Source organism: Mustela lutreola, chromosome 7 (genome assembly GCF_030435805.1).
Source record: "Mustela lutreola isolate mMusLut2 chromosome 7, mMusLut2.pri, whole genome shotgun sequence".
Classification (NCBI taxonomy): Eukaryota; Metazoa; Chordata; class Mammalia; order Carnivora; family Mustelidae; genus Mustela; species Mustela lutreola.
This window is the reverse complement of record NC_081296.1, coordinates 33221013-33243346: the sequence shown is the minus strand read 5'-3', so window position 1 is coordinate 33243346 and position 22334 is coordinate 33221013. Positions and strand designations below refer to the sequence as shown.

The 22334-nt window shown below is 38.2% G+C and overlaps 1 protein-coding gene across 3 annotated transcripts in view; it reads left to right on the top strand.

Moving 5' to 3' along the window:
• The window catches only part of OCA2 (OCA2 melanosomal transmembrane protein), a 455591-nt gene that overhangs the window by 260065 nt on the left and 173192 nt on the right, over window positions 1–22334 (top strand). The window lies entirely within an intron of this gene.

The window sequence follows — 22334 nt, the reverse complement described above, 5'->3', positions numbered from 1 at the left end:
ACTGAGCCACCCAGGTGCCCCAATCTTGACAATTTTGACAATTTTGATGGGACACTAACATTTATTAATCAACACTCCTGGAAGACTTGGGCATGGGATGGAGGGACAAGACTGGGCAGGGAGCCAAGGGGACACTTGAACATACGTCTCAGCAGAACTCTGACACATTGCTTCCCCCACAGCTAAGAGACAAAATCTGAAACTTAGCAATTGACCACTTCTTAGTGTTTAGATGTCATCAGTCTCTGCCAAGCATAAAAGGCATAATCCGATCAGTTCAACAAGAGTTTTCTTTCTTTTTTTTTTTAATTTTTTATTTTTTATAAACATATATTTTTATCCCCAGGGGTACAGGTCTGTGAATTACCAGGTTTACACACTTCACAGCACTCACCAAAGCACATACCCTCCCCAATGTCCATAATCCCACCCCGTTCTCCCAAACCCCCTCCCCCCAGCAACCCTCAGTTTGTTTTGTGAGATTAAGAGTCACTTATGGTTTGTCTCCCTCCCAATCCCATCTTGTTTCATTGATTCTTCTCCTACCCACTTAAGCCCCCATGCTGCATCACCACTTCCTCATATCAGGGAGATCATATGATAGTTGTCTTTCTCTGCTTGACTTATTTCGCTAAGCATGATACGCTCTAGTTCCATCCATGTTGTCGCAAATGGCAAGATTTCATTTCTTTTGATGGCTGCATAGTATTCCATTGTGTATATATACCACATCTTCTTGATCCATTCATCTGTTGATGGACATCTAGGTTCTTTCCATAGTTTGGCTATTGTGGACATTGCTGCTATAAACATTCGGGTGCATGTGCCCCTTTGGATCACTACATTTGTATCTTTAGGGTAAATACCCAATAGTGCAATTGCTGGGTCATAGGGCAGTTCTATTTTCAACATTTTGAGGAACCTCCATGCTGTTTTCCAGAGTGGCTGCACCAGCTTGCATTCCCACCAACAGTGTAGGAGGGTTCCCCTTTCTCCGCATCCTCGCCAGCATCTGTCATTTCCTGACTTGTTGATTTTAGCCATTCTGATTGGTGTGAGGTGATATCTCATTGTGGTTTTCATTTGTATTTCCCTGATGCCGAGTGATATGGAGCACTTTTTCATGTGTCTGTTGGCCATCTGGATGTCTTCTTTGCAGAAATGTCTGTTCATGTCCTCTGCCCATTTCTTGATTGGATTATTTGTTCTTTGGGTGTTGAGTTTGCTAAGTTCTTTATAGATTCTGGACACTAGTCCTTTATCTGATATGTCGTTTGCAAATATCTTCTCCCATTCTGTCAGTTGTCTTTTGATTTTGTTAACTGTTTCCTTTGCTGTGCAAAAGCTTTTGATCTTGATGAAATCCCAATAGTTCATTTTTTCCCTTGCTTCCCTTGCCTTTTGCGTTGTTCCTAGGAAGATGTTGCTGCGGCAGAGGTCGAAGAGGTTGCTGCCCGTGTTCTCCTCAAGGATTTTGATGGATTCCTTTCGCACATTGAGGTCCTTCATCCATTTTGAGTCTATTTTTGTGTGTGGTGTAAGGAAATGGTCCAATTTCATTTTTCTGCATGTGGCTGTCCAATTTTCCCAGCACCATTTATTGAAGAGGCTGTCTTTTTTCCATTGGACATTCTTTCCTGCTTTGTCGAAGATTAGTTGACCATAGATTTGAGGGTCTATTTCTGGGCTCTCTATTCTGTTCCATTGATCTATGTGTCTGTTTTTGTGCCAGTACCATGCTGTCTTGATGATGTCAACAAGAGTTTTCTTAATGAAAACAACTTTTACTATAGCAAATACATCAGTGGCCTTAGCAGTGTAACTCACCTCATCATCTTATTTTTGCTGTAATCAGTGATGGTTCTTCACTGGAGCACAGCTAAAAAAACCAAAACAACAACAACAGCTTTCAGAGACAAGTGCCCTGAAAGGGGCAGCAATGGGAGATATAGACTTGCACCCCCAAATTCCAGGGCTTTTTATTTGGACTGGATTCCCAATTTCTGTAGACCTGGAAGGCTGTCATTCACATGCCCCTGGTCTTATTTTCTTTGGTCAGCCAAGCATATGATACACTAGCCTTCTACCTGCTTACAGCCCTACCTGGACTCAACCATAGGGACTCTCATGGCCATTTAAAAATACTGGTTGGTCTCACAAGTAGGCTTCAGAGGACTGTAGTAATTTCATAAAAGATTAGAAGGTTTTTAGGGCAACAGTACATGCTAGTCTGATATTTTCTCCAGTGTAACTTTGACATAATAATCAGGAATATGGAAAAAGCCTGGAAGTCCACAACAGATGAATGGATGAGAGGTGGTGTGCATATACAATGGAATATTACTCAGCCATGTGAAAGAATGAAATCTTGCCATTTGCAAGAATGGGGATGGAACTAGAAGGTATGATGCTAAGTGAAATAAGTCAGTCAGAGAAAAATAAATACCATATGAATTCATTCATATGTGGAATTTAAGAAACAAAACAGGTGATCATAGGGGAAGGGAAGAAAAAATAAAATAACAGGAAAATAGAGAGGGAGGCAAATCATAAAGGGACTATTAATTATAGGAAAGAAACTGAGGGTTGCTGGATGGGAGGTAGGTGGGGGGATGGGGTAATTGGGTGATGGGCATTAAGGAGAACATTTGATGTAATGAGCACTGATGAGTCACTAAATTTTACCCCCGAAAAACTAATCATCACCATCATCATCATCATCATCATCATCATCATCATCATCAGGACTTCTGCCTGACTGAAAGAGTTTGTGTGCAGTTACTCAGATTATGCACAGGGCTCAGGGTTCAGCTCCAGTGGGTAAAATATTGTGCACACTGAACTTATCCAATAGGCCTTGTATTTCTATTCTATATGAGCACCTTGTGTGCAGAGTTACAGTGGTGAAAGCTGGGAAGTTGGGGACCTCAGAAAGACTGGAGCAAGACTGCCAGTTATCTTTTCTAAAACCTCTTTAGCTAGTGGCCTTAAGAATTGCATCCACCTTCATAGATGAAGGAAAAATGTCTCTCTGGTTAGTAATGTTCAAAAGTCATGTCTTATTTTTGTCTGGTTCCACCTCTGATCATTCTTCTCAGGTCATTGCTGTTTACAAATCAGAGCAGTTTGGTCATGAAATATGGTCATTGGTTGGTTAAGGGTCCCTAAATTGAGTCCCAGGTCAGGCTCTCTGCTCAGTGTGGAGTCTGCCTCTCCCTCTCCCTGCTGCTCCCCCTGCTTGTCCCTGCTCTCTCTCTCTGTCAAATAAATAAAATCATTAAAAAGATGGTCATCTAAATATTCAGCCCTTATTTGCATAAAATTCTTAGTTTGCAGTTGCAAATGCACTGAATTGACTTTAATCTACCCCATTTCAAAATTTCTTTCAAAAAAGGTGGCTTCCTACGATACACAGTGCAAAATGTTGACTTCCCATTTTATTTAAAAACAAATCAAAAATACTATTTTTCTGACTATATAAATATATATTCAAAGGAATATTTGAAAGTAAAAGAATAAAATATAAAATCAACTCATAATTTTGCTACCAAGAAATAACCACTGATAAAAATTTGTTGTGTTTTCTTACATTTTACATACCTCTCATGATACATATATACTGGTTAACAAAAATTTTAATCTCATTGTGTCTTACCTTTCATTTTTCATAATATATTGTGAACATTTTACCAGGCCACTAGTTATTCTTTCAAAATAGAATATATTTATGCTTACAACATGTAGATATATCACTATTTTACCTTTGTTGGTCATGTTGGTTGCTTTCTATTCTTTGTTACCGATTCTGTTTTGAATATCTTCGTAGATAAAACTGTTTCATTCTTGCTCACCGATGACAAATTTCCTGACATACAATTGTGGGTTAAGTGAATTTTTTTAGTTAAGTTTTTCATTTTAATTCCATTACAGTTAACATGGAGTATTATTAATTTCAGGTGTACAATGCAGTGATTTTAATAGTTCTATACATTACTCAGTGCTCATCATGATAAGTACTCTTTAATCCCAAACACCTATTTCACTCATATACCGCCACTCACCTCTCATCCAGTAGCCATCAGTTTACGTAGTTTCTTGTCTCTTTTTTCCCTATGTTAATTTGTTTTGTTTTTTAAATTCCATATATGAGTGAAATCATATGGTATTTGTCTTTCTCTGACTGACTTATTTCAGTAAGCATTATACTCCCTAGATCCATTCATGTCATTGCAAATAATAAGACATTCTTTCTTTATGGCGGAACAATATTTCATTATATCTATCAATTATCTGTCTACCTATATATTCATCATCATCATCTGTATACATACCACATCTTTTTTATCCATCCATTAATGGACATTTAGGCCACTTCTGTTTGTGACTATTGTAAATAATACTGCAATAAACATAGGGGTACATATATCCTTTTGAATTAGTGTTCTTATATTCTTTGGGTAAATATTTAGTAGCATGATTACTATAGCATATGGTTGTTCTATTTTTAATTCTTTGAGAACTCTCCATACTGTCTTCCTCAGAGGCTGCACCACTTCTCATTCTCTGCTGTCTTCCATAAAGGCTGCACCACTTCTCATTCTCACCAACAGTACATAAGGGTTCCTTTTTCTCTGCATCCTCATCAACACTTGTTTCTGTATGTGTGTGTGTGTTTTAATTTTAGCCATTCTGACAAGGATGAGGTGATATCTCATTGTGGTTTTGATTTGAATTTCCCTGATGATGAGTGATGTTGAGCATTTTTTCATGTGTCTGTTGGCTATCTGTAGGTCTTTGGAAAAATGTCTATTCATGTCTTCTGCCCATTTTTAATTGGATTGTTTGTTTTTTACGTGTTGAGTTTTATAAGTTCTTTTTATATTTTGGATACTAATGCTTTATTAGATATATCATTTGCCATTCAGTACGTTGTCTTTTAGTTTTGTTGATTGTTTCCTTTGTTGTGCTGAAACTTTTATTTTGATGTAGTCCCAATAGCTTATTTTTGCTTTTGCTTCCTTTGCTTTAGGAGACATATGTAGAAAAAATTGTTACTGCTGATGTCAGAGAAATTACTGCCTGCGCTTTCTTCTAGGATTTTTATGGTTTCGGTTTTCACATTTAGGACTTAAACACATTTTGAGGTGTTTTTTTGTGATGGTGTAAAAAAAGTGGTTCAGTTTCATTTTTTGGATGTAGATGTTCTTGCCTCCTTCATTGATTAATTAACTGACTGTATAATCTAAGGTTTGCTTCTGGGCTTTCTACTATGTTCCTTTAAGTGCCATACTATTTTTGTTACTGCAGTTTTATCATATAACTTGAAATTTGGAATTAATACCTTCAGCTTTTTTTTTTTTTTTTAAGAATGCTTTGGCTTTTTAGGTTCTTTTGTGTTTCCATATAAATTTTAGGATTTTTTGTTCTAGCTCTGTGAAAAATGATAGTGGTATTTTGTTAGGGATTCCATTAAATCTGAAGATTGCTTTGGATAGTATGGACATTTTAACAATCCATGTGTTCTCCAATCCATGAGCATGGAATGTCTGTCTTTCCAATTGTCCTCTTTAGTTTTTTTTCATCAGTGTTTTACAGTTTTCAGAGTACATGTCTTTCACCTCCTTGGTTAAATTTATTCCTAGGTATTTTTATTTTTTGGTGCAATTATACATGATTATTTTCTTAATTTCTCTTTCTGGGGCCTTACTATTAGTGTATAGAAATGCAAGAGATTTCTGTACATTGATTTCATATCCTATGACTTCACTGAATTCATTTATCAGTGCTAGAAAGATTTTGGTAGAGTGTTTTTAGGGTTTTCTGTATATAAGAGTATTGTGTCATTTGCAAACAGTGAAAGTTTTACTTCTTCCTTACCAGTGTGGATACTTTTATTCTTTTTTTAAAAAAATTTTATTTTTTTAACTTTTTAAAAAAATTTCTTTTCAGCATAACAGTATTCATTGCTTTTGCACCACACCCAGTGCTTCATGCAATCCATGCCCTCTCCAATACCCACCACCTGGTTGCCCCAACCTCTCACCCCCCTCCCCTTTAAAACCCTCATATTGTTTTTCAGAGTCCATAGTCTCTCATGGTTCACCTCCCCTTCCAATTTCCCTTAACTTCCTTCTCCTCTCCATCTCCCTATGTCCTCCATGTTATTTGTTATGCTCCACAAATAAGTGAAACCATGTGATAATTGACTCCCTCTGCTTGACTTATTTCACACAGCATAATCTCTTCCAGTCCTGTCCACGTTGCTGCAAAAGTTGGGTATTCATCCTTTCTGATGGAGGCATAATACTCCATAGTGTATATGGACCATATCTTCCTTATCCATTTGTCCATTGAAGGGCATCTTGGTTCTTTCCACAGTTTGGCGACCATGGCCATTGTTGTTCTAAACATTGGGGTACAGATGGCCCTTCTTTTCACAACATCTGTATCTTTGGGGTAAATACCCAGGAGTGCAATTGCAGGGCCATAGGGAAGCTCTATTTTTAATTTCTTGAGGACTCTCCACACTGTTCTCCAAAGAGGCTGCCCCAACTTGCATTCCCACCAACAGTGTAAGAGGGTTCCTCATTCTCCACATCCTCTCCAACACATGTTGTTTCCTGTCTTGCTAATTTTGGCCATTCTAACTGGTGTAAGGTGGTATCTCAATGTGGTTTTAATTTTAATCTCCCTGATGGCTACTGATGATGAACATTTTTTCCAAAGAGGTAAAGGAACTGTACTCGAGGCACTACAGAACACTCAGAAAGAAATTGAAGACACAAAAAAATGGAAGACCATTCCATGCTCTTGGATCGGAAAAATAAACATTGTTAAGATGTCTATACTGCCTAGAGCAGTCTATACTTTTAATGCCATTCTGATCAAAATTCCACTGGTATTTTTCAAAGAGCTGGAGCAAATAATCCAAAAATTTGCATAGAACCAGAAGAGACCCCAAATCGCTAAGGAAATGTTGAAAACAAAAATAAAACTGGGGGCATCATGTTACCTGATTTCAAGCTTTACTACAAAGCTGTGATCACCAAGACAGCATGGTACTGGCATAAAAACAGACACATAGACCAGTGGAACAGAGTATAGAGCCCAGATATGGACCCTCAACTCTATGGGCAAATAATCTTTGACAAAACAGGAAAATATATACAGTGGAAAAAAGACAGTCTCTTCAATAAATGGTGCTGGGAAAACTGGACAGCTATATGTAGAAGAATGAAACTCGACCATTCTCTTAGACCATGCACAAAGATAAACTCAAAACGTATAAAAGACCTCAACGTGAGACAGGAATCCATCAGAATCCTAGAGGAGAACATAGGCAGTAACCTCTTCGATATCAGCCACAGCAACTTCTTTCAAGATATGTCTCCAAATGCAAAGGAAACAAAAGCGAAGATGAACTTTTGGGACTTCATCGAGATCAAAAGCTTCTGCACAGCAAAGGAAACAGTCAAGAAAACAAAGAGGCAACCCACAGAATGGGATAAGATATTCGTAAATGACAGTACAGACAAAAAAAGTTGATATCCAGGATCTATAAAGAACTTCTCAAACTCAACACACACAAAACAGACAATCATATTAAAAAATGGGCAGAAGATATGAACAGACACTTCTCCAATGAAGACATACAAATGGCTATCAGACACATGGATGCTTTTATTCTTGTCTGATTGTTGTGGCTAGGACTTCGAGTACTATGTTGAATAAAAGTGGTAAGAGTGGATATCTTTGTCTTTTTCCTGACCTTAGGAGGAAAGTGCTCATTTTTTTCTTATTGAGGATGATGTTCACTGGGGTTTCTTCATGGATGGCCTTTAAAATGTTGAGGTAATTTTCTTCTGTACCTACATTTTTGAAGTCTTTTTTCATGAATAGATTTTTTTTTTTTTACTTTTTCAAATGTTTTTTTTCTGTTTCTATTGAAATGATCATATTTTAAAAAATTCTTTCTCTTACTGTCATGACCACGTTGTGATGTAGCACATTGATTTGTGAATATTAACCACCCTTGTAACTCAGTGATAAATCCTACTTGATCATGGTGAATAATTTTTTGTAATGTATTGTTGTATTCAGTTTGCTAGTATTTTGTTGAGGATAGTAGTTCTCTTTCTTTCTAGTTAATCTGGTTTTGGTATCAAATTAATCCTGGCCTCCTAGAATGAATTTGGAAGTTTGCTTTCCTCTTCTGTTTTTTTTTTTTTTTGAATAGTTTATAAAATGTAGGTATTAAAAAAATAGGTATTAACTCTCCTTTTAAATCTATACTTTCAATGCCATCCCGATCAAAACACTAGTGGCATTTTTCAAAGTGGTGGAACAGACAATCCTAAAATTTGTATGGAGGCAGACAAGACCCTGAATCATCAAGGAATTGTTGAAAAGGAGAAACAACGCATCATGTTGGGCATCACATTGCCTGATTTCAAGCTTTATTACAAAGCTGTGATCACCAAGACAGAACGCTACTGGCACAAAAACAGACACACATACCAGTGGAACAGAGTAGAGAGCCCAGATATGGACCCTCACCTCTATGGTCAAATAATATTTGACAAAGCAGGAAAAAATATCCAGTGGAAAAAAGGCATTATCTTGAATAAATGGTGCTGGGAAAATTGGACAGGTATGTATAGAGGAATGAAACTCGATCATTCTCTCACACCATACACAAAGATAAACTCAAAATGGATGAAAGACTTTAATGTGAGACAGTCATATATCAGAATCCAGGAACCTATCAGAAGTGACATTGGCCATAGTAACTTCTTTCAAGATATGTCTCCATAGGCAAAGGAAACAAAAGTGAAAATGAACTTTTGAGACTTCATTAAGATAAAAAGCTTCTGCACAGCAGAGGAAACAGTCAAAAAAAACCAAAGAAGCAACCCATGGAATTGGAGAAGATATTCACAAATGACACTATAGACAAAGGGCTTATATCTAGGATCTATAAAGAACTTCTCAAACTCAACACCTAAAAAACAGATAATCATGTCAAAAAATGGGCAGAAGACATGAACACACACTTCTCCAGTGAAGACATAAAACTGGCTCTCCTTTAAATGTTTGGTAGAATTCACCTGTGACGCTGTCCGGTCCTGGAGGTTTTTTCGTGGGAGTTTTTTCATTACTGACTCAATTTCATTGCTGGTAATCAGTCTGTTCAAATTTTCTATTTATTCTTGGCTTGGTTTTGGAAAGTCATATATTTCTAGGAATTTATCCATTTCTTCTAGGTTATTTAATTTGTGTATAATTTTTCATAGTATTCTCCAATAATCCTCTATATTTCTGTGATGTCAATTATTATTTTCCCTCTTTCATTTCTGATTTTGTTTATTTGAGTCCCCTCTCTCTCACTTTTTTAAAAAATGAATCTGGCTAAAGGATTATCAATTTTGTTGATATTTCCCACAATCAGCTCCTGATTTCATTGATCTATATTATTTTTAGTTTCTATTTCATTTATTTCTGCTCTAATATTTATTGTTTCCTTCTTTCTACTGTTTAGGGGTTTTGTTTTTTGTTCTTTTTCTAGCTCTTTTAGGTGTAAGTTTAGTTTGTTTGAAAATATTCTTGATTCTTGAGGTAAGCCAATATGGTGATAAACTTCCAACATGGAACTCCCTTTTTTCTTATTTAATTTAATTTTTTTCAGTGTTCCAAGATTCATTGTTTATGCACCATATCCAGTGCTGCATGCAATATGTGCTCTCTTTACTATCACCAAGCTCTCTCTTAGAATCTCCCTGCTTTTGCTGCATCCCAAAATTTGGACTGTTGTGTTTTCATTTTCATTTGTCTCCATGTATTTTGTAATTTCCTCTTTGATTTCTTATTTGACACACTCATTTATTAGTAGCATATTATTTAATCTCCATATATATGTGCTCTTTCCATGTTTTTTCTTGTGATTTATTTCTAGTTTCATAGCATTGTGTTCAGAAAAGATGTGTTGTATGACTTTGATCTTTTTAAATTTTTTGAGACTTGTTTTGTGGCCTAATATGTGATATATATTCTGGAGAATGTTCAAAGTGCAATTGAAAAGAATGTGTATTCTGCTTTTTTAGGTTGGAATGTTCTGAATATACCTGTTAAATCCTTTGGGTCCAATGTGTCATTTAAAACCACCGTTTCCTTGTTGATTTTATGTGTCGATGATCTGTCTGTTGATATAAGTGAGATGTTATAGTCCCTTACTTTTATTGTATTACTATCAATTACTTATTTTATGTTTTTTATTAACTGCTTTGTGTATTTGGGTGCTCCTATGTTGGGTATCTAAATATTTACAATTGTTTCTTTTTGTTGGATTGTCCCCTTTATTATTACATAGAGTCCTTTTTATTTATTAGTACTGTATAGTACTTCATTCGTTTTTAATGTAGTCTTCCATGATTCAGTATTTGCATATAACATCTAGTGCTCAATGCAATACATGCCCTCCTTAATACCAACCACTGGGCTAGCCCATCCTCCAACCCCTCTCATCTCTAAAACCCGGTTTGTTTTCCAGATTCCATATTCTAGTAGAGAAAGACAATTATCATATGGTTTCATTCATATGTGGAACATAAGGAGTAGTATGGAAGACAATAAGAGAAGAAAGGGAGAAATGAAGGGGGAAATCAGAGAGGGAGATGAACCATGAGGGACTGTAGTGTCCTTCCTTTGTTGCAGTCTTTGTTTTAAAGTCTATTTTGTCTGATATAAGTATTGCAACTCTGGCTTTTCTTTTGTTTTTCATTTCATGATAAATATTTCTCCATCCTCTCACTTTCAAACTGTCTTTAGGTCTAAAATGAGTCTCTTATAGGCAGGAAATAGATGGGTCTTGCTTTTTTATTTTTTCCATTACCCTATGTTTTTGATTGGAGTGTTTAGTCCATTTACTTTCAGAGTAGTTTTTGAAAGATATGTATTTATTGCCATTTTGTTATTGTTTTATGGTAGTTTTGTAGTTCTCTTTTCCTCCTCTTGTCCTCTTCTCTCACAATAAGCTGGCCTTCTTTATTCTTTAGTCATATACTTGGATTCCTTTGTCTTTATTTCTGCATATCTATTGCTGGTATTTGATTTGTTGCTACTATTAGGTTTGTATATAGCAGTCTTCTGCATATGGAAGTCTGTATTAAGTTGATGGCCACTTAATTTGAACCCATTCTTTGAATTCCTCATCTTGGCAGATTTTAGGTAAATGGTGTCATATTTTGTGAGTTCTTTCACTGATCTTTACAGATATACTTATTTTTCTGCTTTTGTGTTTCTACTTTTGTTGCTCTTACTATGATCTTTCCTTTCTATTCAAAGAGTCCCCTTTAACATATCTTGTAGGGCTGGTTTAGTGGTCATGAACTCCTTTAACTTTTGTTTGTCTGGGAAACTTTATCTCTTTTTCCATTTGGAATGATAGCCTTGTTGGACAGAGTATTCGTGGTTGTAGGTTTTTCCCTTTCAGTACTTTGAATATATCATGTCATTATCTTCTGGCCTGCAAAGTTTCTGGTGAGAAATCTGCTGATTGATTTATGGGGTTTCCTTGTAGTTAACTGTTTTATTTTCTCCTCCTGCTTTTAAAGTTCTTTCTTTATCACTACTTTTTAAAATTACTGGGTGTCTTGGGACTTCTTTGGGCTGATTTTGTTGGGGGCATTCTGTGTCTCCTGCATCTGGATTTCTGTTTCCTTTCCCAGATTCAGAATGTGTTTCAGCTAATATTTCTTCCAATAAATTATCTTTCCCCTTTCCTCTCTCTTCTCCTTCTGGGATCCCTATAGAGCAAATATTATTACTCATGATGATATTGCCAAGTCCTTAAGTCTATTCTCATTTTACACATTTTTTTTCCTCTCACCTGCTCAGCTTGGTTGCTTTCCCTTTTCTGACCTCCAGGTTACTGATTTGTTCTGTTTCCTTTAGTCTGCTATTTATTGCATTTAGTGTATTTTAAATTACATTGTTTGTGTTCTTCAACTCTGAATGTCTCCTTTTTATCTCTTTGTTAAGTCTCACTGATGTCTTCTACACTCTTTTTAAGTCCAGTGTGTATATTTATGATCAATATTTCAGTTCCCTATCAGGCATATTACTTATTTTCATTTCTCTTAGGTCTCTTGTAGTGATTTTGTTGTGTCCTTTCATTTGGGACATATTTTTCTATCACCTCATTTTGTCAAACTCTCTTTGTCTGTTTATATGTGTCAGGAAAGTAAACTATGCCTCTTGCTCTTGTACGTGCTGTTCTGGGGCACCAGGTGGCTCATTTGGTTGGGCAGCCAACTCTTGATTTTGGTTTAGATCATGACCTGAGGGTCCTGGGATTGAGTTCCTCACTGGGCTCCACACTCAGTGAGGAGTCAGCTTGAGTCTCTTTGAGGGACTCTCTGTTCCTCTCCCTGCTTGCATGCTTTCTCTTTCTTGCTAAAGTAAATAAATGCTTTTTTAAATAAAGTTCTATCCTTATAAAAGAGACCCTTCAGTGCAATATTTTTGTTCACTGGAACCTGGTGCTTCAGGAGTATGTACTATGTGTGTTGCATTCATCCTATTATTGTGGTTGAGTTGCTTTTTCCTTCATTCAAGTTGTCTGCAGTAACTCTTTTTGCCCCATATGGGTAGTGTTCAGTTCCTCTGGTGTTAATACAAGAGTCTGGGGCCACCAGGAGCTTGAGTTGAGTCAGCCCAGGTGTTTGCCAGAGATGTAGTAGCACCAAACTGCTTGATGTTTTCCCTGTGTTGCCCTGAGAAGTTTTCTTTGGTGGGCAGGGCCTGCAATAAGACTGGCTATTCGCCCCCAGTCCAGTGCTGGAATTGCAGTCTGACTTGTATGTGTGTTTATCTTTCCCTTTCTCTGGGGGCAGAAATCATTTTGGAGTGGTTCTGTTCCCTGTTGGGGCTGCTTGCATAGTATTAGGTTTGTGTCACTGTTTTGGATAGGCTCTAGGAAGAGTTTACCAGAGGGAAGAGATCTGCACATGTGTGGCATGCAATGTTAGGAAGGTTTTCCTGCTGGTCCTCTATAAGAAGACTGGGGCCAATGCCAGCCAGGTTGGAGGAGGTAGATCCACATGCACAGGGGCTGAATATGCAGTTTTAGCAAGGTTGCCTGGTCCTCTGGGGGAAGGGGCCTATAATATCATGACTAATGCTGGCCTGGCTGGAGGGGGCAGATCTGCTGAAGTATGTGAAACATAAGCAAGTTAGCAAATGTACATGCTGCACGAGTTCCCACAGGTGACCTGCATTTGTGCTGGGGAATGGGATAGGGAAATAGCACCTACTGGCTCCTTTTTTCCTGGAAGAGTATCTCAAGGGTCTCTGTCCTTCCAGAACATGCTCTGAATTGAGTAACTAACTTTACCTCCCTTATGTCCGAGATGTTTTTTAAACAGCTGCTTCTATTCTGTATCTCTGTGGGCTGTTCATTATGCTGTTTCTTTAAGGGCAGGGATTCCATTTCCTAGCACCCTCCAGTGTCTCCTGAAGCACAGCTAGTTGGTTGTTAAAATTCCAGCTTTTAAGCCCCACTGGTTCTAAGAACTCATAAAATTCAACCCTTCTGGTTTTCAAAGCCAATTGTTACGGGCATTCATCTTCCCCATGCAGCCCCAGTGTGATAGTCTATTTCTTTTCCTATTCTATGCCCAGGGCTTCTTCCCTCTGGCAGACAGCCAGCTGTCCATTTAGCTCTCCACCACTTCTCTGCCCTTCTGACCCTCTTTGATGTGGACCTCTTCTCTACATTAGTTGTAGAGGGGTTTGTTCTGCCAGTTGTAGAGGGGTTTGTTCTGCCAGTTTTTGGATGGTTTTCTGACTGATGTGTTATCTAGTTACATCTGTGGGAGGAGGTGAGGTTAGGGTTCTCCTACTCTACTTTCTTCCCAGCCTCTCTGCATTTTTTCTAAAGTGGAAGATTATGAAGTGTTTCACAGTTTTTTATTTGATGCAATATAGTGCAAATTTTTCAGTTTAAGCACTTTTATTTTCACTCCACTGGAGAAAAAGAAATGTGGCTGGAAGGAAAAGCACCAGGTAGGAAGTCAGGTGCTCCTCTTCCCAGTTTTGCTTCTGTACTGGTCAATGCAGGAAGTTGCTCATGTTGCTTCCTTCACTGGGATTTCATCTTCTCTTCTGGGAAAACAAGAAGATGGCCCTGGGGTTTCAGTGCCTATGCCTCTTCCTCCAGCTTTTGCCTGCCTTTTGGATAATGCTTGCTACCAGGACTCCTTGCAGGTGGGATCTGAGCCGCAAGAGCAGCATGTGAAGAGCTGAGGCCAGAGTGCTTTTAATTTATCTTTGAAGTGTAATAGTTTTACTAAGATAGGCCCTGGATTTGATTGTTCATGTCAATTTTCTCAAATATCTCATGGGCTCTTGTCACATGTAGAATAAAGTCCTTTCTTTCTTTTTAAGCTTCAGAAAGTTTTCTTGGATCAGTTTTAAGTGTTAATATTCATTATTTCATGGATCTGTTCATGTTGGATCTTCATGGCTTGTCTTCCATTTCAACTCTTTTCCCCTGGACTGATGTTATTACTTAATTTATTTTTACTCCTTTTCTTTTCTTCTTTCTTTAATGTCTCATTAAATTTTCATTTGATTGTATTTTTCTGGGACACTTTATAATTTAATCTTTATTTCCCACATGAATTGGTCTTTCGCTTTGATTTATCATTTTATTTCTTTGTGATTTTGCCTATTTCTGTTCTTAACATTTGAATATTTCTGTTTTGAATATTTCTGTTCTTAATATTTGATTTGATATTTTGATTTAAGATGTTCTTTTGCTGCTGTTTTTTCCCTCCAGATTTCCATGTACTTATTTAATATATATATATTTATATATAATTAATATATATAATTCAGTATAGATTTTAATGCAGGTTATTTTTTCCTAGTTCATGTTTAGCCTTTTGGAGAAATATTTATCAATTTCAGTATTTAGATTCTCATGTTCTGTTGTTTTCTTATTAAAGCCTTGTATAGGTGAAATTTTCTTTCATCCATGGACTTTCGTGGGTGGGTTTGGCCATTGAGCTCAGTTTGAAGATTCATACTTCAAGAGGACCCTCTGTGATCAGTGCCATAGACAATAGTTTTTTAAAGGATGGTTTTATTGTATTTGCATTTTCGAAGGTGAAGGGATATCTATCAATTTCTGTTATTTTGTTTTTTTTAATCTTATAAGATTATTTCTTCCTCTTGCTGCCTTTTCCCTTCCCCTCCCAAACTCCAATGAGCACTCCTGCTTTCCTTTCTACTGTCTTCTATCAAGGATGAGTGCGAAGGCTGCCACCTGTTACCCTCTCCATGTTTGCATCCTTTTTCCATTGTCTTTTCTCTGATTGAAGGGGGTTATCTTTCAGTATTTTAACACTTAGGTTGGAGTTTCTTTCTATGGTTGTTGTTACTTACTCAGCCCTACAAATTTTATTGCTTCTTTGTTTTTTTCATGAAGTTTTCTGATTCTTCCAGCAATTTATAAAGACCTGGGGCACTGGCAGAGCCAGCTCTGCTGGGAATTAGTGTTCATTTCTTTGCTGACAAGTAATATAAAGTTTATGGTGCTCTCTGTCTTCTAGTTACATTAGAGGCACAGTGTCTATGTGGTTTTATTTGTGCTTATTATTTTTCTATAGAGTTTACTGTGAGCTGCATGGAGAGTTCTGGATTTTGGTGGCTGTTGTCACCTTGGCCACCAGAAGTCCCCTGCCTTCCCTCTGAATATATTGGTATTACTCATTTCTCCCTTGTGACCTTCTGTGATGACAGCAGGGGTACAATAGAATTTTATCTTGTTCTCTTTGGGGAGGATTATCTTCTGAACGGTGATTATGCTCAGGTTGGGTTCTCTAACTGAGCAAGACCATAGTCTCAATGGGACACCCCTCCATGGGACAACCCTCCATGGGGCAACCCTCAATGGAGCACCCCTTCATAGGGCACACTTCCATAGGGTATCCCTCCATGAAACACTACCAAGCAATACACATGCAGCAACTAAAAGTTGTTTCATCAGTTAATGATGCAGATTTTTACTATTTCTTTAGATTTGGAGATGCAATAAAATGAATTTTATTGTGGAAACTAGCCTCCACATAACTTTTTCATTTTCTCCTTTGTTTCCTTTTGATGTTTAGAAGGACACAACTAACTATTGCGATGCTTTTTAAATAAATAAACAAATTGGGGGGAAAATGAACAAGCTGTTAAATTAAATGAAAGATTAAAAAATCTAGAAAATAAACTATTAAAGAAATTATTATTATTCTTTTAATATTTTAAAAACATATATTTTGATCACCAGAGGTACAGGTCTGTGAATCGCCAGGTTTACACACTTCACAGCACTCACCATAGCACATACCCTCCCCAATGTCCATAGCCCCATCCCCCTTCTCACACTCCCCCTTTCCCCAGCAACCCTCAGTTGGTTTTGTGAGATTAAGAGTCACTTATGGTTTGTCTCCCTCCCAATCCCATCTTGTTTCATTGATTCTTCTCCTACCCCCTTAACCCCCCATGTTGCATCTCCACTTCCTCATATCGGGGAGATCATATGATAGTTGTCTTTCTCTGCTTGACTTATTTCGCTAAGCATGATACCCTCTAGTTCCATTCACATCATCGCAAATGGCAAGATTTCATTTCTTTTGATGGCTGCATAGTATTCCATTGTGTATATATACCACTTCTTCTTGATCCATTCATCTGTTGATGGCCATCTAGGTTCTTTCCATAGTTTGGCTATTGTGGACATTGCTGCTATAAACATTCAGGTGTACATGCCCCTTCAGATCACTACATTTGTATCTTTAGGGTAAATACCCAGTAGTGCAATTGCTGGGTCATAGGGTAGTTCTATTTTCAACATTTTGAGGAACCTCCATGCTGTTTTTCAGAGTGGTTGCATCAGCTTGCATTCCCAATAGTGTAGGAGGGTTTCCCTTTCTCTGCATCCTCGCCAGCATCTGTCATTTCCTGACTTGTTAATTTTAGCCATTCTGGCTGGTGTGAGGTGATATCTCATTGTGGTTTTGATTTGTATTTTCCTGATGCCAAGTGATGTGGAGCACGTTTTCATGTGTCTGTTGGCCATCTGGATGTCTTCTTTGCAGAAATTTCTGTTCATGTCTTCTGTCCATTTCTTGATTGGATTATTTGTTCTTTGGGTGTTGAGTTTTTTAAGTTCTGTATAGATTTTGGACAGTAGCCCTTTATCTGATATGTCATTTGCAAATATCTTCTCCCCTTCTGTCAGTTGTCTTTTCTTTAGAAGGATGCTGTTTAGTCTCCATGTATTTAGGTTCTTTGAAATTTCCTCTTGTGATTGAGTTCTAGCTTCAGAGCATTGTGGTCTGAAAATATGCGGGGAATGATCCCAATCTTTTGATACTGGTTGAGGCCTGATTTAGGACCGAGGATGTGATCTATTCTGGAGAATGTTTCATGTGCACTAGAGAAGAATGAGTATTATGTTGCTTTGGGATGAAATGTTCTGAATATATCTGTGATGTCCATCAGGTCCAGTGTGTCATTTAAGGCCTTTATTTCTTTGTTGATCTTTTGCTTGTATGATCTGTCCATTTCAGTGAGGGCAGTGTTAAAGTCACCCACTATTATTGTGTTATTGTTTGTGTGTTTCTTTGATTTTGTTATTAATTGGTTTATATAGTTGGCTGCTCCCGCGTTAGGGGCATAGATATTAAAATTGTTAGATCTTCTTGGACAAATCGTTGAATATGATATAGTGTCCTTCCTCATCTCTTATTATCTTCTGGTGGTGTCTTCTGGTTTAAAATGAGTCTCTTGGGGCGCCTGGGTGGCTCAGTGGGTTAAGCCGCTGCCTTCGGCTCAGGTCATGATCTCAGGGTCCTGGGATCGAGTCCCGTATCGGGCTCTCTGCTCAGCAGGGAGCCTGTTTCCTCCTCTCTCTCTCTCTGCCTACCTCTCTGCCTACTTGTGATCTGTCTCTGTCAAATAAATAAATAAAATCTTTAAAAAAAAATTAAAAAAAAAATAAAATGAGTTTCTTGTAGGCAACATATAGATGGGTTTTGTTTTTTTTTATCCATTCTAATACCCTCTGTCTTTTGATTGGGGCATTTAGCCCATTAACACTCAGGGTAGCTATTGAGAGCTATGAATTTAGTGCCATCGTGTTGCCTGTATGGTGACTGTTACTGTATATTGTATCTATTCCTTTCTGATCTACTAATTTTAGGCTCTCTCTTTGCTTAGAGGACCCCTTTCAATATTTCTTGCAGAGCTGGTGTTTGCAAATTCAGTTTTTGTTTGTCCTGGAAGCTTTTAATCTCTCCTTCTATTTTCAATGATAATCTAGCTGGATATAGTATTCTTGGCTGCCTGTTTTTCTCGTTTAGTGCTCTGAATATATCATGCCAGCTCTTTCTGGCCTGCTAGGTCTCTGTGGATAAGTCAGCTGCCAATCTAATATTTTTACCATTTTATGTCACAGACTTCTTTTCCCAGGCTGCTTTCAGGATTTTCTCTGTCACTACGACTTGTAAATTTTACTATTAGATGATGGGGTGTGGGCCTATTCTTATTGATTTTGAGGGAGATTCTCTGCACCTCCCGGATTTTGATGCTTGTTCTCTTTGCCATATTGGGGAAATTCTTTCCAATAATTCTCTCCATTATATCTTCTGCTCCCCTCTCTCTTTCTTCTTCTTCTGGAATCCCAATTATTCTAATGTTGTTTTGTCTTATGGTATCACTTATCTCTCGAATTCTGCCCTCGTGGTCCAGTAGCTGTTTGTCCCTCTTTTGCTCAGCTTCTTTATTCTCTGTCATTTGGTCTTTTATATCACTAATTCTTTCTTCTGCCTCATTTATCCTAGCAGTGAGAGCCTCCATTTTTTATTGCACCTCATTAATAGCTTTTTTAATTTCAACTTGGTTAGATTTTAGTTCTTTTATTTCTCCAGAAAGGGCTTTTATATCTCCCAAGAGGGTTTCTCTCATATCTTCCATGCCTTTTTTGAGCCCGGCTAGGATCCTGAGAATCATCATTGTGAACTCTAGATCTGACATATTACTAATGTCTGTGTTGATTAGGTCTCTAGCGTTCGGTACTGCCTCTTGTTCTTTTTTTTGTGTTGAATTTTTCCTTCTTGTCATTTTGTCCAGATAAGAATATATGAAGGAGCAAGTAAAATATTAAAAGGGTGGAAACAACCCCAGGAAAATATGCTTTAACCAAATCAGAAGAGATCCCAAATCGTGAGGGGAGAGAAAGTGGGTAAAAAGAGGTTCAGAAAGAAAAAAAAGAAAATAAAAGAAACAATTAAAAAAAAGAAAATGAATAAAGAAAAAGTATAAAAAATTTACATATTAGATAAACTAATTTAAAAAACGTTAAAAATGAAAAGGGTAAAAGTTAAAAAAAATTTAGCAGAAGAAGAGAAAAAAATTGAAAACGAAGATAAAATTAAATTACCTGCAAGACTAAAGAATCATGGGGAGAAAACCATGAGTTCCATGCTTTGCTTTCTCCTCCTCTGGAATTCCGCTGCTCTCCTTGGTATTGAAACTGCACTCCTTGGTAGGTGAACTTGGTCCTGGCTGGATTTCTTGTTGATCTTCTGGGGGAGAGGCCTATTGTAGTAATTCTCAAGTGTCTTTGCCTCAGGTGGAATTTCACCGCCCTTACCAGGGGCTGGGATGAGTAATCCGCTTGGGTTTGCTTTTGGGAGCTTTTGTCCCCTGAGCGCTTTCTGTAGGGTTCTGGAGGACGGGAATGAAAATGGCGGCCTCCTGGTCTCCGACCCAGAGGAGCCGAGAGCCTGGGTCCCCACTCCTCAGTGCACCCTCAGAGAACAGCGCCCAATTACTCCCGTCTTCCTGGCCTACAGCCACGGTCCAAGCTCATCGAGCCTGAGACCGGTTCAAGGTAACTCCGAGCTGGGAGCTCACAGAACTCCTTGGTTCTGTCTCTGTAGCTGGCTTCCCTGTTCTAATGCCTGTAAGCTCTGTGACACTCAGAAAACCCCGATCCTTCTGTGACCCTGCAGGACCTGAGGCCATGCTGACCCCGCGTGGGCTTCACCCCAGTTTAGCCTCTGGAGCGATGTCCCTCAGCGGAACAGACTTTTAAAAGTCCTGGTTTTGTGCTCCATTGCTCTTCCGCTTGCTGGGAGCTGGTCCCTCCCCTCGCGGTCTATCTTCCCATTGCTTTGGATTCACTTCTCTGCCAGTCCTACCTTTCAGAAAGTGGTTGATTTTCTGTTTCTAGAATTGCTGTTCTTCTTCTCTTCGATCTCCCATTGGATTTGTGGGTGTTTGCAATCTTTAGATAAGCTATCTAGCTGATCTCCTGCTAGCTGAAGTAGTCTCAGCCTGCTACTTCTCCACCATATTGACTCCTCCTATTTAGAAATTATTATTCTAAAAGCAACATTTTTCTAAAATTTTATTTTATTTTTTCAGTGTTCCAAGACTCATTGTTTATGCACCACACCCAGTGCTCCATATAATTTGTGCCCTCCTTAATACCCACCACCACACTCAGCCATGCCCTCCCCACTTCCCCTCCAAAACCCTCAGTTTGTTTCTCAGAGTCTGCAGTCTCTCATGCTTCATCTTCTCCAACTCCTCAAACTCAACACCCTAAAAACAGATAATCCAGTCAGAAAAATGGGTAGAAGAGATGAACAGACACTTCTCCAAAGAAGAAATACAAAAGACTAAGAGACACATAAAAAAATGTTCATCATCATTAGCCATCAGGGAAATTAAAATAAAAACCACATTGAGATACCACCTTACTCCAGTTAGAATGGCAAAGATTAACAAGACAGGAAGCAAAAAATGTTGGAGAGGATGTGGAAAAGGGGAAACCTCTTACACTGTTGGTGGGAATGCTAGTTGATGCAGCCACTTTGGAAAGCAGTGTGGAGTTTCCTTAAGAAATTAAAAATAGAGCTACTCTGTGACCCTGCAATTGCACTACTGGGTATTTACCCCAAAGATACAGATGTAGTGAGAAGAAGGGCCATATGTACTCCAATGTCACAGCAGCAATGGTCACAATTGCCAAACTGTGGAAAGGGCCAAGATGCCCTTCAACTGATGAATGGATAAAGAAGATATGGTTCATATGCACAATGGAATATTACACAGCCATCAGAAAGGATGAAAACCCATCTTTTATATCAACATAGATGGGCCTGGAGGAGATTATGATGTGTGAAATAAGTCCAGCAGAGAAAGCCAATTATATGGTTTCACTTACTTGTGGAGCATAGGGAATAGCATGGAGGACATTAGGAAAAAGGATGGAAAAGTGAATTGGGGTAAATTGGAGGAGGAGCAAAGTTTGAGAGACTGTGGACTCTGAGAAACAGACAGGGTTTTGGAGGGGAGAGAGGTGGGAGATGGGAGAGCCTCGTGGTATTAAGGAGGGTATGTATTGCTTGGAGCACTGGGTGTGGTGCATAAACAATGAATCTTGGAACAATGAAAAACAATGAAACAATAAAAAACAATGAAACAATGAAAGAATAAAATAAAATCTTAAAAAGTTTACTAAGAAAAAAGGGTTATTTTCATGTAGCTCTCTTATGTTTAGACCAGAAGTGGTCCTAAGGCTTCTCTGAGCAGGTGGAGCCTTTTTGTGTCTAAAGGAATATTTAAAACCCCCACTCCTCACTCTCCTACCCTTAGACAAACAGGAATATTCTCTGTTGGTTTTGCACTGAGACATAAAATCTTCAGCATTGGAGTGAAATTAGTTGAGTAGATTAGCATGTTCTTTTTTTTTTTTTTTTTTTTTAATTTTCAGCATAACAGTATTCATTGTTTTTGCACCACACCCAGTGCTCCATGCAATCCGTGCCCTCTCTAATATCCACAACCTGGTTCCCCCAGCCTCCCACCCCTCACCGCTTCAAACCCTTCTGATTGTTTTTCAGAGTCCATAGTCTCTCATGGTTCACTTCCCCTTCCAATTTTCCCCAACTCCCTTCTCCTCTCTAACTCCCCTTGTCCTCCATGATTAGCATGTTCTTTAACACTTCAAAGCAGTGATGCTGAGTATGGCTATTATAAGCAGGCAGGATTTGGACCGTTCAGAGCACTGGAAGTTTATTTGAGATCTTTGAGAATAAAAGAGTTCCAAATAGTTCAAGAAAGCTACATGAGCCCAATATATCCAATCAGAGGATGCCCTGAGAGGTGGTGCAAAAAAGGTTCTACTAAGCATTTTTTGATTTTGCTTTCCATTTTTATGGAAACAATGGCCAAGTTTTGATTTGAAGTAACCACCCTTCCCTCATTAATGC